This window comes from Saimiri boliviensis, chromosome X (genome assembly GCF_048565385.1).
Source record: "Saimiri boliviensis isolate mSaiBol1 chromosome X, mSaiBol1.pri, whole genome shotgun sequence".
NCBI classification, from domain to species: Eukaryota; Metazoa; Chordata; class Mammalia; order Primates; family Cebidae; genus Saimiri; species Saimiri boliviensis.
In genome coordinates, this window is record NC_133470.1 from 35,072,765 (window position 1) to 35,089,725 (window position 16,961).

The following is a 16,961-nucleotide window of genomic DNA, read 5'->3' on the forward strand; positions in this document are numbered from 1 at the left end:
CTGTGAGATCAGGCTGATGCTAGGCTTCTGCTGAAACCATATCTTTGCTTAGCTTCTTCCCCTGTCTTTCCTGCCTCCCTCACTTCCTTCCTTACAGCTTTCTTCTGAGAACATTTCAAAAAATAAGTATTGGAGAGGATGTGGAGAAAGACGTTCACTTACACTGTTAGTGGGAAAGTAAATTGGTATAGCTATTATGGAAAACGGTATGGAGGTTTCTCTGAAAACTATAAATATAGAACTACCATATGATCCAGCAATCCGACTTCTGGGTAGACATCCAAAGGAAATGAAATCAGTACATTAAAGAGATGGCTGCATAAACATGTTCATTGCAGCATTATTCACAATATCCAAGATATGGAGCCAACCTAAGTGTCCATTAGTCGATGAATGCATAGAGAAATACACACACATACATGCACGTACACACACACAATGGAATACTATTCAGCCTTGAAAAAGAAGATCTTGCTTTTTGTGACAACATGGACATGGATGAATCTGGAGAACATAATGCTAAGTAAAATAAGCCAGGCATAGAAAGAAAAATACTGTGTGATCTCACTTATATATGGACTCTTAAAAAGTCAAATCCTGTTCATAGAAACAAAGAGTAGAATAGTGGTTACCAGGGCATGGGAGAGTGGGGAACAGGGAGATGTGGGTCAAGGGTATAAAGGTGTAGTTATGTAGGATTAATAAGTCTCAAGATCTAATGTACAGCATGAAGACTATGCTTAATATCGTATAATGGAAATTTGTTAAGAAAGTCGATTTTAGGTGTTCTTACCATAAAAAATGGTAACTATGAGATAATTGATATGTTGACTTGATGTGTTAACCATTTTATTATGTATGTGTATAGCAAAACATCATGTTTTAGAGGCTTTTTCTAAGGGAAAATGTTATAAAAATATCAAAAGTAACTGTGATAAATACAGAGATACATTTGTAGCAGGATATAAAAGAAATAGAAAGTTCTGGTTCCAAGTAAAATGGTGTAACTCCACCCTGTTTTTCTCACTCATTGCAGCCACAAAACCTGGAGAGAATGCATGGGGCAGCTATTTGAGGACTCAAAAAACTAAACAGTGGTGGGCAGACTAAAAGAGAAGACAGGCGAGAATCTGAAGTGCTACCAAATTGACACTGAATTTGTCATTTATTTTTCTTTTGTTATCTCCAGCCTAGATTCAAGGCATCCTAAAACCTAGAAGTGGATACTCTGGCATGGACAGAAAAGTTCTTTAATTCTGTCTTGAAGAGCAAGGAAGAGATCTCCTGATGCTCAGAGAGAGGGTGGTTGGGGGGAATCCTCTGAGATTTTTCCCTTTTCTCTGTTCTTCTGCACTCCAGGCCATCCTACAGTAACTACAGTAGCAGTAGAGACAGCAGCAGCACTGGGGGTCTACAGATGCCTAAAATTCTGAGGGAGGAGAATCACCATTTCTGATCAAAATAAAAATTCTGAGGGAGGAGAATCACCGTTTCTGATCAAAATAGCTATGTCCCAAAAGGGTGGGGTGAATCCCCATTGCCTTTTTCCTTCTATCTGCCCTCCTGCTGTTTCAGTTCAGGACTGACACAGGTTCAGTTTTTGGAAGTACACAGCACAACATAGTTAGATAAAGTCCCGTCTTAGACTGTAAGAGGGTCACGGCCTGTAAGTTGAGCTCCAGGGAAGAAAAAGTAATAGGGACATTTTGGAAAGTATGAGGAAAAAAAACCTCATAAAATTGATTGTGAAGTCCTAGGCTCCCTCCCTAGTTGTGCATGTATGGATCTGACACTAAACAATATACCAAAGATTTTGAGAGTGAAATTATGGGACAGAACACTGCTTAGGTACTAAATTGGCTGCTGGGTTTCACACATATGAGACAGACCTGAATAGCACTGCAAAAGCTTTGGAAACTGAACTGGCATTGGAACCACAGTTCAAAAAAGGCTGATTGGAATGTACAGCCTGAACCCAATCAAGTTGATTGTCTATTACAGCAAAACAAACTACATTCCCTACAGGACTGAAAGATACAGAGTTTCATAACCTATAGTCTTCCAAAATGTGCAGATAAAACCCAAAACTAGTCAGCATAGAGAGAACCACAAAAAAGCTCAACTCTAATGGACAAAACACCCAACAGAAACCAACGCCAAGATGACACAGACACTGGAATTATCAGACAGAGACTTTAAAGAGATAATAATTAAAGAGTATAATTGGATTGTTTGTAACAAAAAGAAAGGATAAATGCTGATGATGTGAAGGATATCCCACTGATCCAGATACAATTGTTACAAATTGTATTCCTGTGTCAAAATATCTCACGTATTCCATAAGTATATAAATCTACTATGTACCCACAAACATTTAAAAATAATTTAAAAAGAAAAAATACTCTCAAAATAAATGAGAAGACAGAAAGTCTTAGCAAAGAAATAAAAGATAAAGAGGAATAAAATGAAAAATACAATAATCAAAATAAAAACTCACAAGATGGGCTCAATACAAAAACAGAGATAACAGAGGAAATAGTGAACTTGTTGGTAGATCAATAGAAATAATCCTATCCAAATGATAGAGAGAAAAAAATATTTTTCTAAATAACAAACAGCCTCAGGTGCCTGTAGGACAATACTAAGAGAGCTAACATTTGTGTAATTGGACCCTCAAAAGAAAATGAGAAAGAATATGCGGCAGAAAAAAATATGTAAGAAAGTAATGGCTGAACACTCCCCAAATTTGGCAAAAGACATAAACCTACAGACTTAAGGCGCTCAGCAAATTTCAAATAGGATAACCCTGAAAAAATCTGTGCCTAGACACACCATAATCAAACTTCTGAAAACTAATGACTAAGAAAAAATCTTGAGAGCCACCAGACAAAATGACACATGACTTACATGATAATAACAATTTGAATATTAGCAAATTTCTCATCAGAAACCATGGAAACCAGAAGGAAGTAGAATGCAATTTTTTTAAAGTGCTAAAAGAAAAAAAACTGTCAATCCAGTCCTTCAATAATGAGAGTAAAATGAAGACATTATCAGATGAAGTAAAACAAAGAAAATTTAATGCCAGCAGTTGTTTTCTGAAAGAATTGTTAAAGAAAGTTCTTCAGACAGATGGGAAATGTCACCAGAGAGAAAGCTGAAACATCAGGAAAGGAAAAAAAGCAAAAGAAACGGTAGACATCTGGGTAAATAGAATATTCTTTCCTCTGGAGTTTTAAAAAATACATTTCATGATTGAAAACCAAACATATCATTTTATGATAGGATTTTCAATACATGTAAATGTACTACATAAAAGGTATCTACAGTAGAAAGGGGGTAAGGTAAAGGGACCTATATGGTGGTAATTTTTATTTCACTTGAAATAGTAAAATATCGATTCAGAGTAGACTCTGAAAAGTTCAGTATGTATATAATAATCCCTAGAAAAAACACAAAATATAATGCTTGTAGGCCGAGCGCGGTGGCTCAAGCTTGTAATTCCAGCACTTTGGGAGGCCGAGCCGGGTGGATCACGAGGTCGAGAGATCGAGACCATCCTGGTCAACATGGTGAAACCCCGTGTCTACTAAAAATACAAAAAATTAGCTGGGCACGGTGGCACGTGCCTGTAATCCCAGCTACTCAGGAGGCTGAGGCAGGAGAATTGCCTGAACCCAGGAGGCGGAGGTTGCGGTGAGCCGAGATCGCGCCATTGCACTCCAGCCTGGGTAACAAGAGCGAAACTCCGTCTCAAAAAAAAAAAAAAAAAAAAATGCTTGTAGTGTTTTCTTTTTCTCTGAGCAGTAAAAAACAAATACAATAAAAGTAAAAATAAATTAATTAAAAGGCATTAAAAATACAATAGACAAATTAAAATGAAATATTATGTCCAAATAATCCAAAAAGGGAAGAAAAAGGAAAACAAAGAAATAAAAAATAGAACAATCACAAAATAAATAATAGTATAAATCCAAACATGTCAATAACCACATTAAATATAAATGTGAAAGTCAAAGATTTTCAGAATGGATTTTTTTACAAAGAACCAATTATATACTGTCTATAAGAGACTCACTTCAAATATAATAGTATAAGTATGTCAAAGGGATGAAAAAATATATATTAATACCATGCAAATAATAAAAACAAAGCTGGAGTGACTATATTTAAAGAACAGATACTGTCAAAGTGGCATGCTACTGAATCTAAGCTCCATGTCACCAATAATTACTTAATAAATCTTTTATTTACATTCTTTCCCAGAAAAATTTTACTTCATCTCACTCATAGACCTTCCAGACATCCAGATACTAAAAAGCTTCCCAGCACTAGCTAGAAAGCTGTTTTGTGAAATGTTCACAGGTTTTGAATTAGAATCTTCCAGACCTGTTCTATCTAACGGCTTACCTTAAGAACATAAGACATAACATATTTCTTAAATCTCTTAGGTGAGGGACAGTTTTCCAGGTAGATTTCTATTTCCTATAAAAACATTAATGTTTACTTTTTCATTTTCATTTTATAATGATAATTATACCTACCTGATATGGTTGTACATATTAAGATGAAATACCTTATGATACATGTTTAGCACAGTGCTTGCCACATAGTGAGTACACAATGAACATAGTTTCATTACTCTTCATTTGCATGGCTTAATGTTTGCTAAGTAAATTGAGAGTAAGGTCTGAAGTCTCAGATAAGGTTTTATGGTGGGTATATAATGATCCTGGCCTTGAGGAGAAGCCAAGGATTTGATGGAAAGAAAAAAAGAAGAAAGGCCTCCTAGGCAGGCCCTGGTAATAAGATAGCACGAAGATAATCTTTGAAGTTCCAGGCAGCCAAAGGTAGGATTAATGAATAAAGAACACTTGACAAGTAGCAGGGATACTGATTTGGAACGTAGCCTTAAGGAAACACAATGAAAAAAGTCTTACATTTGTGGATTTGAGTTGACTTCAGCCTAGCCCATAACCACATGGAGAAATAAGCAATATTTTTCTTTGGTGCTTTTCCATTACCCATTTTTGCTGTTATTTTTTTCCTTTCAGCATCTCTTCCAAGAACTCTAGTGTACTACTTTTGCTCACTTATTTGGGAGGAAAGTGGGATGGAAAATATCTAATTTATACTAAGGAGTTTTTGACCTAATGGATTAACCCTTTCAAATCATCATCAGTTTAAAAGAGAACCTTGGTTTGCCTTGTGATTAATCAAGAGAAAATACTCTTCAGTGATTCAATTTCCAGCACTTCTGAGTAGGGAAGTTTTGGTTTTTTTTTTTTTTTTAATTAGAGAGGCTATCCACTCAAATCATAACAGAAAGATAACTTCTTACTTCATTTACGGGTGGCAAGAACCCACATTTATAGACCTAGACATGCACAGTCCAGATATAATCATGCTTTAGTATCAGCATTTTAAATGAGGCTTTAGAAGAATTTGCCTCAATTCCTCCTATACAGGTGTTAGTGCTGAACAATAGGGAGAAGCACTGCAGGGATTCCTGGCTGAAGCAGCCCTGATACGAAGAAATAGAGAAGCAGCAAATGAGAAAAGCCAACACCCAGGATAACAGTACTGTATTAAATCCAAAGGGCCAGAGGCATGATTGCCAAACATCCTTCACGTTTGAACTTAGGAGAGATGAAGTTCAAACTAAGAAATGGTCAGGAGCAACTGTTAAGTGAAGGTGGTTATGGCGACCAGTCCATCCATAACATCTGTAGCTAATATTTCTTCGGTGTTTGCTAGTAGTCACTAGACTCAAAGGTTAAAAATGGAGCAAGTGTAGAAAATGCAGCAATAAACTGCTGCTATAGGGAAATTTTAAATAAATATTAGAGCTGAATTGGTAGCTATTAGAACACTGAAGTTATGAAGCTGTTAGAATACAGAAGTTACGACACATGCTACCAGACGAGGTAGTAAAATCACTATTTAAAGACTCATTAGACACTCATTCATTTTTAAGACAGGATTTAAGAAAAATAATGAGATCTATCTTGTGGTAGTCCTGAGATATGAGCTAAATAACCCATGAGAGGTCTCTTCAAACCCAAGCGATTCTGTTTAAACATTAAAATCCGTCTGCTAGAATGGAAATTAAATCCGATCAGCATTCTCCTTAGAAAAACATTGCTTTGTATGAGCAATGCTCTATTTGCTCTTCTCATTCTCTCTTTTCAACCCTTCCAAATTAAAAACTGGCTCAAACCTATCTCAAAAGTAATTTTCTTGATATTGACCCCTAATAATAGGATTCATATCATAATATACCAAGAATGTCCAATAGACTTCATCTTGATAAATGATTCCTGAACTTTGTGTTGGGGAATATTCTGAAGCTGCATTTAGAGAGCTATGGCTGATTAGCAATGCCTGCCCTGTTCAGGAAGAGGGATTAGAGCATGCTTACGAGGTGTTTGCTACTCTAGGTATATAACAAACAACCCAAGGAGTATTGATCATTAAAAGCAATAAACAGACAATCTAATATTTTAATATTCTGAAGCATATATGATCTCATTGGCATCATTGATATTTGATTTGTGGTATAATGGATTCCTCCTGAGAGTACAGAAACAAGAGGCTAGTCATTGTTTAAAACAAAGAGATTCAATAGAAGAGGAAAAGACACAACACTGGTACACTAGGAATAGATAAACCTTTTTTGCAAGTCTACTATTCTAAGGTTGGAATCCTAAGGAAAACGTTTAGGTATAATTTAAAGGAGAAAGGAAACAGAACTCATATTGCTACAGCCATATACTTCACTACATAGCCTAATGGAGGACATAGTATTCTTTTAATATTGAATACAAAACTGATTTTAGAGGCACAGATAGAGCTGAACTTCAATCACCATCCATTTGAAAAGCCATGCCATTAACCACAAACGTATACTGCCTAAACCTTAGTTGGGATTCTGACCTCTCAATGTTTAATAACTTTTATTTCTTTTGATAGCCTGGTCTACACAGCTATCTAAAGGCCTTCAAGATTCACAAGGTAAATTTTGCTGATAAAATCACATTGGTTTCCTGAAAAGCTTTTTCAGGGGATTCAACCCAGAATGCCTCAAGCCTGGAGTCAATAAACCTCATCTTTATTCCACTATTTAAAGTTGTGAAGATCTATTTTGTGGTTCTGGTGGCTGTGGTAATGTGGAAGACCCTAGTAGAGTGCACACATTCCTCCAGCCCCCATATCTGCTTTACCTGAGACAAGTCAAGAGTATGTGGTAGTTGGGGATGAAGTGAGGAGAGTTGAGGGTATGTTGCCTGACATGTTGTTGGAACTAAAAAAATTATCAGAAGAATAAATAGTTGAATGAATCAGTAGAAGTATTAAGACTACTTTAAATAGTGGAAAGAAAAATGCCTTCTGGCCGTAGAACAACAGATATGACAAGCCAGAAAAACAGAAGCAGGTCGGTGTAGTTAAGATTAGTACTTTCCTACTCTACTATCAGCAACCATCTTCCTAAGACCACAAAACTGGGACAGCTTTGCTTAGGAGGCATGTATGTCTGTGGGATAATGCCAAGACAGAAAGGCTAACCCTTCAAATTAGTAGAGGGTAGTTTATGTGGGCATGAGGACATTTGGCAGCACTTAATTTGGGCATTCTTTAGCATGTACGGCATAAAATAAGAGGGTCATGCAGAAGACCATTTAAGTGTACAGATTGCTCTAACTGTGAATCTCAGCTTGGACAAATAGACTTTCTTCTTTTTAATAATATACTGGTATGTTGGGAGATAAACAACATCTAAAACTCATGAACCTCTAACAATTTTATTGGAGGAAACAATTGTGCTTAGTTTTAGTGACCAGAAAAAAACATGAAATCATTTTGGAGTAAGAAATTGATTTTGTTTTTAATTGACTTTTTTCTGAATTTCTCATTTTGGATTTTACACTGTACTGCTATTCTTAACTTTAAAACACAGAAAGTATTTCATGGTGTTTGAACATCTAAGTAAATTAGAATATAAGGCTGTATGAAATTGGCTATGTTTAGGCTTCACTTTAAAAGTAGCTGTGCAAAAACAAAAATTGACAAATGGGACTTAATTAAACTGATTCTACACAGCAAAAGAAACTATGAACAGGGTAAACAGACAACATACAGAATTGGAGAAAATATTTGCAAACTATGCATCTGACAAATGTCTAATACCTTCAATCTATAAGGACCTTAAGTTTAAAAGCAAAAAACAACCCCATTAAAAAGACATGTCTTCTCAAAAGAAGACATACACGTGGCCAACAAACATATGAAAAAATGCTCAATGTCACAAATCATTAGAGAAATACAAATCAAAACCACAATGGGATACCATCTCATACCAGTCAGAATGGCTTTTATTAAAAAGTCAAAAAATAACAGAGGCTGCTGAGGTTATGGAGGAAAGAGAAAACTTATACACTGCTGGTGGGAATATAAATTAGTTCAACTGTTGTGGAAAGTCATTTGGCAATTTCTCAAAGGACTTAGAGATGGCATTTCACCCAGCAAATCCAATATTTGGTATATACCCAAAGGAAAATAAATTGTTCTACCATAAAGACACATGCATGCATATATTAATTACAGCACCATCTACAATAGCAAAGACATGGAATCAACCTAAATGCTCATCAATGATAGACTGGATAAAGAAAATGTGATAAAGAAAATCACAGAATACTATGCAGCCAGAAAAAAGTAATCCAATCATGTCCTCTGTAGCAACATGGATGGAGCTGAAGGCCATTATCCTAGGCGCAGTAATGCAGGAACAGAAAACCAAATATCACATATTCTCATTTATAAATGGGAGCTAAACAGTGAGCACATATGGTCACAAAGAAGGCAACATTAGACACCAGAGCCTACTTGAGGGTAGAAGGTAGGAGGAGGATGAGAACTGAAAAACTACCTATCAGGTACTATGCTTATTACTTGAGTGATGAAATAATCTGTATACCAAACCCCAGCAATAAGCAATTTACCTATATAAAAAATCTGTGCATGCACCCCTAAACCTAAAATAGAAGTTTAAAAAATATAAATATAAATAAATAAATAAAATAAATTGGCTGTGCAGAGAATATACAGTCTTGAGAATGACTGGTATCTAGAATCTGCTACCAGAACATGTCTTGCCTCAGTGAATACTGATTTTGCTTTACATTTTATTTAGACAATGCTTCTGCCTTTTATGTTTTATCATTTTCAGTTATTCACAAGCATAATATTGCTAAATATAAAATTAAATCTATAAACATCTCCATTTGGGTTTTGATACTATTCTAATTGAAATATCTCACTATTCACCTGGTGAAGTTATGCAGACGAAAACGACATTCTCAGCTCCAACTTAACTCGTTATCATGGATGTTGTGGATTACGAAAAGGTACTTTATACTATCAGCCATGCGCCACATAGGCAGCAGAGTTGGAATCTAATACTCTTCTATATATAACTTGTTCTATTGCTTAATTCAATCCATAATTGAGAAATAGGCAGAACTATTTAATTCATTCTGTGGTCTTGGGCCCAGAATACAAATGAGTTTTCTCAGGAATCTGAAAAACTAGGAATTTATAAAATGCACGTTTTCATGTTTAATTAGGGGAAATATGTAATTATGTCTTTTTGAGTTGAGCACGAATTTTCAGAGAATTCATAATTCCTGGGTATTCTCCATTTATGGCAATGCATACTATTAAGTACTGGGAAATGAAAGCTGTCCAGGAGCAGCCCTTATCCCATGAGGAATGGAAATTGGTTTGATAAGTACCCCAGCTCTCAAGCTGCTCAGATGGGATAACTCTGAGGTGCATGTTCTACATTACAGGTCAGTAAACTATTTCTGTTAGGGGCCAGACAGTAAATATTTTAGGCCTTGCTAGTGACATGATATCTATTACTATTACTCAACTCTGCTGTACAGAGATTACTACAATGTACAGAGTTGCAATTTTATACAACAAAAGTAGCCATAAACAATTTGTAAATAAAATAAGCATGGCTACACTTCAACAAAACTTTATTTATGAATACTAAAATTTGATTTTTGGGGTAATTTTTATGTGTCACAAAATTCTTCTTTTGATATTCTTTAACCATCAAAACCATTCTTAGCCCACAAGCTGTATAAAACCAGGCTAGATTTGGCCCATGGATGGTAGTTTGCCAAATCCTGTTCTATATTGTCTCTTGAAGTTTCTCTGGGGATTCTACAGTGGTATCTTGCTGGAAAACTTGGTATTGCTTTCCTCTCTTTCTTTTCTTTTTTCCATTTTTGAGACAAGGTCTTGCTCTGTCACCCAGGCTGGACTGCAACGGCATGATCATGGCTCACTACAGCCTTTACCTCCCAGGTTTAGGTGATTCTGTCACTCCAGCCCCCAGAGTAGCTGGAATTACAGGTGTGTGCCACTATACCTGGCTAATTTTTGTAGAGACAGGGTTTTGCCACGTTGCCCAGGCTGGTCTAGATAGAACTCCTGGGTTCAAGTAATCCACCTACCTTGGTCTCCCTAAGTACTGAAATTGCAGGCATAAGCCACCACACCCAGTCCATTTTCCTCTTCTTATCTATCCTACTTCCCCATTCACCTAACAGTGTTCCCTGAAGTCACCTCCCAAACAAGCTACATGCATTTGAATACCTGTCTTGATGTTTCCTTCCTGGGGAAATGAAACTAAGAACTGGGCTGATTAATCACAGAGCTGAATATTTGTTGCTCACCATCATGAAGACCACAGGAAAGAGTACTAGAATTCTAAAAGTAGATGCAATAAAAGGTTCTTTCCAGTATAGTCATGAGTGCCTTAATGATGGGGATACATTCTGAGAAATGTGGTGTCAGTAGATTTTGTCCTTGTATGAACATCACAGAATGTACTTACACAAACCTAGACGACAGAGCCTACTACACACCCAGGCCATGTGATGTAGCCCATGGCTTCTAGGCTACAAATCTGTATAGCATGTGACTGTTCTGAATACTGTAGGTAATTGTAACATAAAGGTAAGCATTTATGTATCTACACATAGAAAGGGTATAGTAAAAATACGGTATAAAAGATAAAAAATGGTACACCTGCATAGGATACTTACCATAAACAGAGCTTGCAGGACTGGAAGTTGCTGTGGGTGAGTCTGTAAGTGAGTAGTAAGTGGATGTGAAGGCCTAGGACATTACTGTGCATTACTGTAGCTATTATAAACACTATACACTTAGACTGCAATAAACTTATAAAAATATTTTTCTTCCTTTAATAAATTAATCTTAGCTTACTGTAATCTTTTTACTTTATAAACTTAAAAACTTTTTACCTTTTTTACCGTAGTAACAATGTAAGACACACTTTATATAGCTGTACAAAGATAACTTTATATCCTTATTCTATAAGCTTGTTTCTATTTTTTAAATTATTTATTTTTTTTAAACTTTTTGTTAAAAACAAAAGTGTAATCACACACATTAGCCAAGGCTTACATATGGTCAGGACATTGGTGTTCCTGCCTTCTACCTCCACATTTTGTCCCACTGGAAGGTCTTCAAGGGCAAAAACATGCATGGAGCTGTCATCTCCTATGATAATAATGCCTTCGGGAATACCTCTGAAAGGACCTGCCTGAGGCTGTCTTACAGTTAACTTTTATTTTTAATCAGTAGAAGGAGTATATTCTAAAATAATGATAAAAATATAGTACAGTAAATACATAAATCAGTAACAGTACTTTATTATATTCAAATACTATATACTGTACATAATTGTATGTGCTATACTTTTATATGACTGGCAGTACAGTAGGTTGTTTACACCAGCATCACCACAAGATGTAATGCATTGTGCTATGACATTATGATAGCTATGACTTCACAAGGCACACATCATAGGAATTTTTCAGCTCCTTTATAATCTTATGGGACCACTGTCATATATGTGGTCTGTGGTTGACTGAAACATAATTTCAGGAGGCAGTGACATAATTGCCCATTGAAGCTATGTGGTCCATGACTATATTGTCAGACTCATAGTGCAGTGGATTAAAGGAATAAACTTTATCATTGCAATCTTCTGACTTGCACCTGAGGTAAAACTGAGAGTGTTAATACCTGCAATGGGCCCAAGGCAGCCATTTCATCTTCTTGGATCCATCACTCCCAGACTCTCATGCTGAGTTTAACAGCAGTGAGGACCTAAAGGTTCCTCACAGCAGCAGGTGCCGGTGACTCAGAGTCAACAGAGTCATGTAACAGTCTGCAGGAATCCAGGGGCAATAGGCCTGATGATAACTATTGCAGCAATCTCTGTAGCCATGGGGATTTATGAAATGTGTTTTCTTCCCAAAGCTCCCTGCAAATAACCAAAGGATTGAATTATTTCTAGATCAAGAACAGCAGGTGGTTAGACGGGGCATTCATTTTTTTTTGTTCCATCTCACTCATTTTATGTAGTAATTGCTTTCTCTGTAAATTGAAAAAGCTTTCCTCACCCCATTCTCTGCTGTTCCAGATGGCTGTACCCTCTCAACCTGGCAGGTGCTTGCCTGTTGGCAGTGAGGCTGTGAACTTACTAAGTGCAGCATTTTCCAATCTCCAGACAAAAATGAAGCAATGTTGATTCTTCTACTAATGGTGGGCTTCTTTGATGAAAGGATGGGCCATGACATGTGGACTACAAGAAATTATGAAGCTATTTGAAGCTCTAAAGTACTAGAGACTTGCACATGGTTTAATAGAAACTGATTTTCTCTAGTCCTACTTATTATACAACATACAACAAAAACATAATTGTAAACTTAAAAGAAAAAAAAAGCTGACAATCCAGAACCAGCTCTGGGGTATTTACAAGTTCTAACAAAATCCCTCCAAAATGTGTATTAATTGGGTTTCTATTAGCAAGTCTAATCCATTGGGACTCTCTAATTACTAAGGTAAGTCTTAACTCCCTTTCATCATTATTCTTTCTTTCAGCCCAAAATAGAAAAAAAAAAATTCTTCTTAAGATGCAAATTTTAACTTGAGTTTGAGTCCAGCAAAGTAAGCTATCATTGATTCTTTCTGAGCCTAATCCTCTAGAGAGCTTCATTTTAAAATTCAAATACAAGGAGATTATTTATCAGTGTGGTTTTGGCAGTGACATAATTGCCCCTTGAAGTAAACAAGTTGGCAGCCTTGCAAAAGAGGAAGTGATTCTTATTTATTTATTTATTTAGTATGAGAATTAGGTTCTGCAAACAAATCCCTCTGACTACTGAGGCTTAAAAAATGCTGTATGTTGTTCAAGTGAAAGAGCAACATGAAGCCAGTGAATGTCCATGGTCACAGGGTGTGGGAAGTGAAGCCACAGTGATAAAAACCAATGCCCAGGGATATAAGCCTGCTGAAATTTCTAGTCTAGGTTCCACATTCCTTCTTGAAAAATATCTTCCTCTTGATCAGACACATAAAGGTCTGTGTTTCTGTGGTGCTATAGCATGCAGCTGGGATAGAATAGGGTGAGAACTGGCTCAGGCATGGGACATCCAGGTTATCTTCCTGCCTGTAATAGTCTCTGGGACCATATGCTGCAAGCTGAGGCAGAGGAGAGAGAAGAGCTATTTCTTACCATCATTTAGCTGCCAAGTCCTGGCATTCTTTCACCAAATTACATAACTGGAGACAGCAGGTGTGTTTCAGAAGCACATGGACCACCACCCGACCTCCCCAACACACACACACACACACACACACAAACACACACACACACCCCTCACATAGGTCTCCCTCCAGGTCCACTCCATCAACTATGCTCCCATCTGTTTGTTAATGCTGAAAAATTCACAGCTAGTGTTTCATGTCTTGGATGTAAGGCTCTGGTTTTTAGTAATGTGCATATAATCCTGGGATATATGACATCTTAATCCCTTTGCTTTTTAATTCAAACAAACCCACAATGTTTGTTGTAAATAACTCATTCAAAATAGTCACAAAATTAAAGGGATAAGCTCTATTAATTACATCTACTTTACTGTATACAGGTAGAGGGAGGGTGAGGCAAAGACTGATGCAGGAAGAGGAGGATGTGTGATCTACCTAATGATCAGGTTGACAGAGATGAAAACTACCATTATTTTAGTCAACTCAACCTTTAATTGCCATAAACAAGATTCTACACAGGTGTTCATTCTTTAAACATTCCAAGGCATACTCTTTTCTATGAACAATATGTATAATAGAATAAAATTTTAAAATGAAATTCAGATCTAATACCCTGTTTGGGGACGTGGAAATAAAATTCACCAGAAAACTCTATGTGATTGTATCCGTTTAGCCAACAGAGATATTGTTATATGGCATTTCTCCAAGTTCCCAAGCTTATTTATATCACTTTGCTATCCTCATAACATCTGTGCTTTTAGAAGTGTAGTAATATACTTAACTGAATACATTTCTGCTTAGCCAGGAGGAGAGGCATAAAGACATGGAAATATAGAAATTGTCATATCATGATAGCATAGGGAAAGTGGAACACTCATAAACAGAGCATAAGTTGGTGGAAAAATTTGGCCATTTTATCAAAATGTATTATGTGATATAATTTAATGTAGCCATACTTTCCCCAGAAACTTCACTGTATAAAAGCACCCTAACAAACAAGTGGACTGAAGTACAAGATATATACAAGATACAAAAATATTCATTGTAACATTGCAAATGTGGCAAATGCTGGAGACATCTTAAGTGTTCATTAGTAGGTTGAATAAATTATGACTTATTTGCATGATGGAATCTAGTCACTAAAATAATTAAATAAGTGGATGTGTCCTCATATAGAGGTACCTAAGATATTAAGTTAACTGTATGTTTATGATCATACATATATTTTTATACAAATAAAAATGGACAGGCACATTTTCCTGTGGTTACCTCTAAGAAGCGCAATGTTGGCAGGGGAACAAACTTACTTATAATTTCACAGTCTTCTGAACCGTTTAAATTTTCTTGTTGCAAGTGATCATTCATTACTTCTATGACATAACAATAAGAAAATAAAGAAAAACAAAAAAGGGGAAAAAAGAAAAGCAAAATGCCCTTCTGGAAGCATACCTAGGTGCCATTTTGGCCTACATTCTCTCTTGGAGAGTGGCCATACTGAGTTAGAAGAGATCAGCACTGCCTTCCCTGATGTGCCCTGAACATCAGTGTCCCTCCATATTTTATAGATTCATCACCATAAACTAGTATCTACCTTATTTGGATCAGTGTAAACAGCTCATAGGCCTTCTTGGGGTAACAAGTTTCACGAGTATTATCACCCAGACTTCACACTTACTGGTGTGCAGAGAAGACCATGACTCTAAATTTAGCCCTATCAATCTTTAAGAGCTGTTTTCCAGGTGCAGGATTATAAAGGCTTGATGAGTAAGTCAGTGATTATCCCTCTATGTCTTTCAAAAATGTCTAGTCTTTGACCCTCTTACTCAACTTTGCTTTTCCAAGCAGAAGTAACACAAATCTTAATCTGCCTTCAAATAAAGAGATCACCAGCTTGTCCAGTCTCTTAGCTGCCCTTCTCTGGGAACTTTCCACCTCCAATATGAATTTTTTTAGAGGTTTTAGAATCAGAATTGCAAAGGTTTTCTCAGCATAGTTGGGCAGGGATTTTATACAGTGTTCTCTGTTTTGTTTCTACTGCCTTTTTTTCTTGACAAGTCCAACTGCTTGGCCAGCTTTTTGGAACAAGTTATCCAACTCCTTTTAGCCATTCTTTTCCCTCTGCAAGACACCAAAACCTCCAGATAAAAATGAAAAATGTTCTGATCTATCTAAATCACTGAATCCCAGAATAGAACTCAAAAGGTCATTAGCTATAATCCAGTCCAAACCTCCCATTTTATAAATGGGAGAAACTGGCTGAGTACTCATGCCAGCCAAGGTGGGAGGGTCACTTGAGGAAAAGAGTTCAAGACTGGCCTGGGCAACATAGCAAGAGTCTCCAAGAGATAATGTAGGCTAAAAAATTTTTTTAATTAGCTGGGCATGGTGGCGTATCCCCTGTAGTCCCAACTACTCAGGAGGCTGAGGTGGGAGGATTGCTTGAGGCTGCAGTGAGCCATGATCATTGCCACTGTACTTCAGCCTGGGTGACACAGCAAGACCCTGTATCTAAAAAATTTTTTTCTTTTCTTTTTTCTTTTTTTTTTGAGACAGAGTCTTGCTGTGTCACCTGGGCTGGAATACAGTGGTACAATTTTGGCTCATTGCAACATCCACTTCCTGAGTTCAAGTGATTCTTGTACCTCAGCCTCCCAAGTAGCTGGGATTACACACATGCACCACCATGCCCAGCTTATTTTTGTATTTTTAGTAGAGAAGGGTTTCACCATGCTGTCCAGGCTGGTCTGAAATTCCTGGCCTCAAGTCATCCACCTGCGTCAGTCTCCCAAAGTGTTGGGATTACAGGTGTGAGCCACCCCACCCAGCCAAATAATTTTTTTAATAAATAAGCAAATGGGAGAAAATGAGGGTCAGAGAGGTCATATTAGTCCATTTTTACATTGCTGGGAAGAAAAAGAGGGTTAATTGGACTTACAGTTCCACATGGCTGGGGAGGCCTGAGAATCATGGAGGGAGGCAAAAGGCACTTCTTACATGGCAGCAGAGAAAATGAGGAGGAAGCAAATGCAGAAACCCCTGGTAAACCCATTAAATCTCATGAGACTTATTCACTATCACAAGATTAGCACAGAAAAGACTATACCCCATGATTCAATTACCTCCTTCTGGGTCACTCTCACAACATGTGGGAACTCTGGGAGATACAATTCAAGTTGAGATTTGAAGGGAGAAACAAACCATATCAGAGGTTAATCCAGGACCCCAACTTAAATCCCCTAACTTCCATGCCAGCCATTTCTCCACCACATTTGTATATGAGAGATAGTCAAAATATTTAATACCGGTAT

General features: G+C 36.9%; 1 long non-coding RNA gene across 1 annotated transcript in view; it reads right to left on the bottom strand.

The window, feature by feature from the left end:
- Window positions 1–9,323: 9,323 nt before the first annotated feature.
- Window positions 9,324–16,961, bottom strand: part of LOC141582769 (uncharacterized) — a 42,814-nt gene continuing 35,176 nt past the window's right edge. Inside the window, exons 4-5 of the long non-coding RNA XR_012515640.1 lie at window positions 12,127–12,367; window positions 9,324–11,162 (exon numbers count right to left, since the gene is read on the bottom strand). This is a non-coding gene — a long non-coding RNA (uncharacterized LOC141582769). The remainder of the gene's footprint in view (window positions 11,163–12,126; window positions 12,368–16,961) is intronic.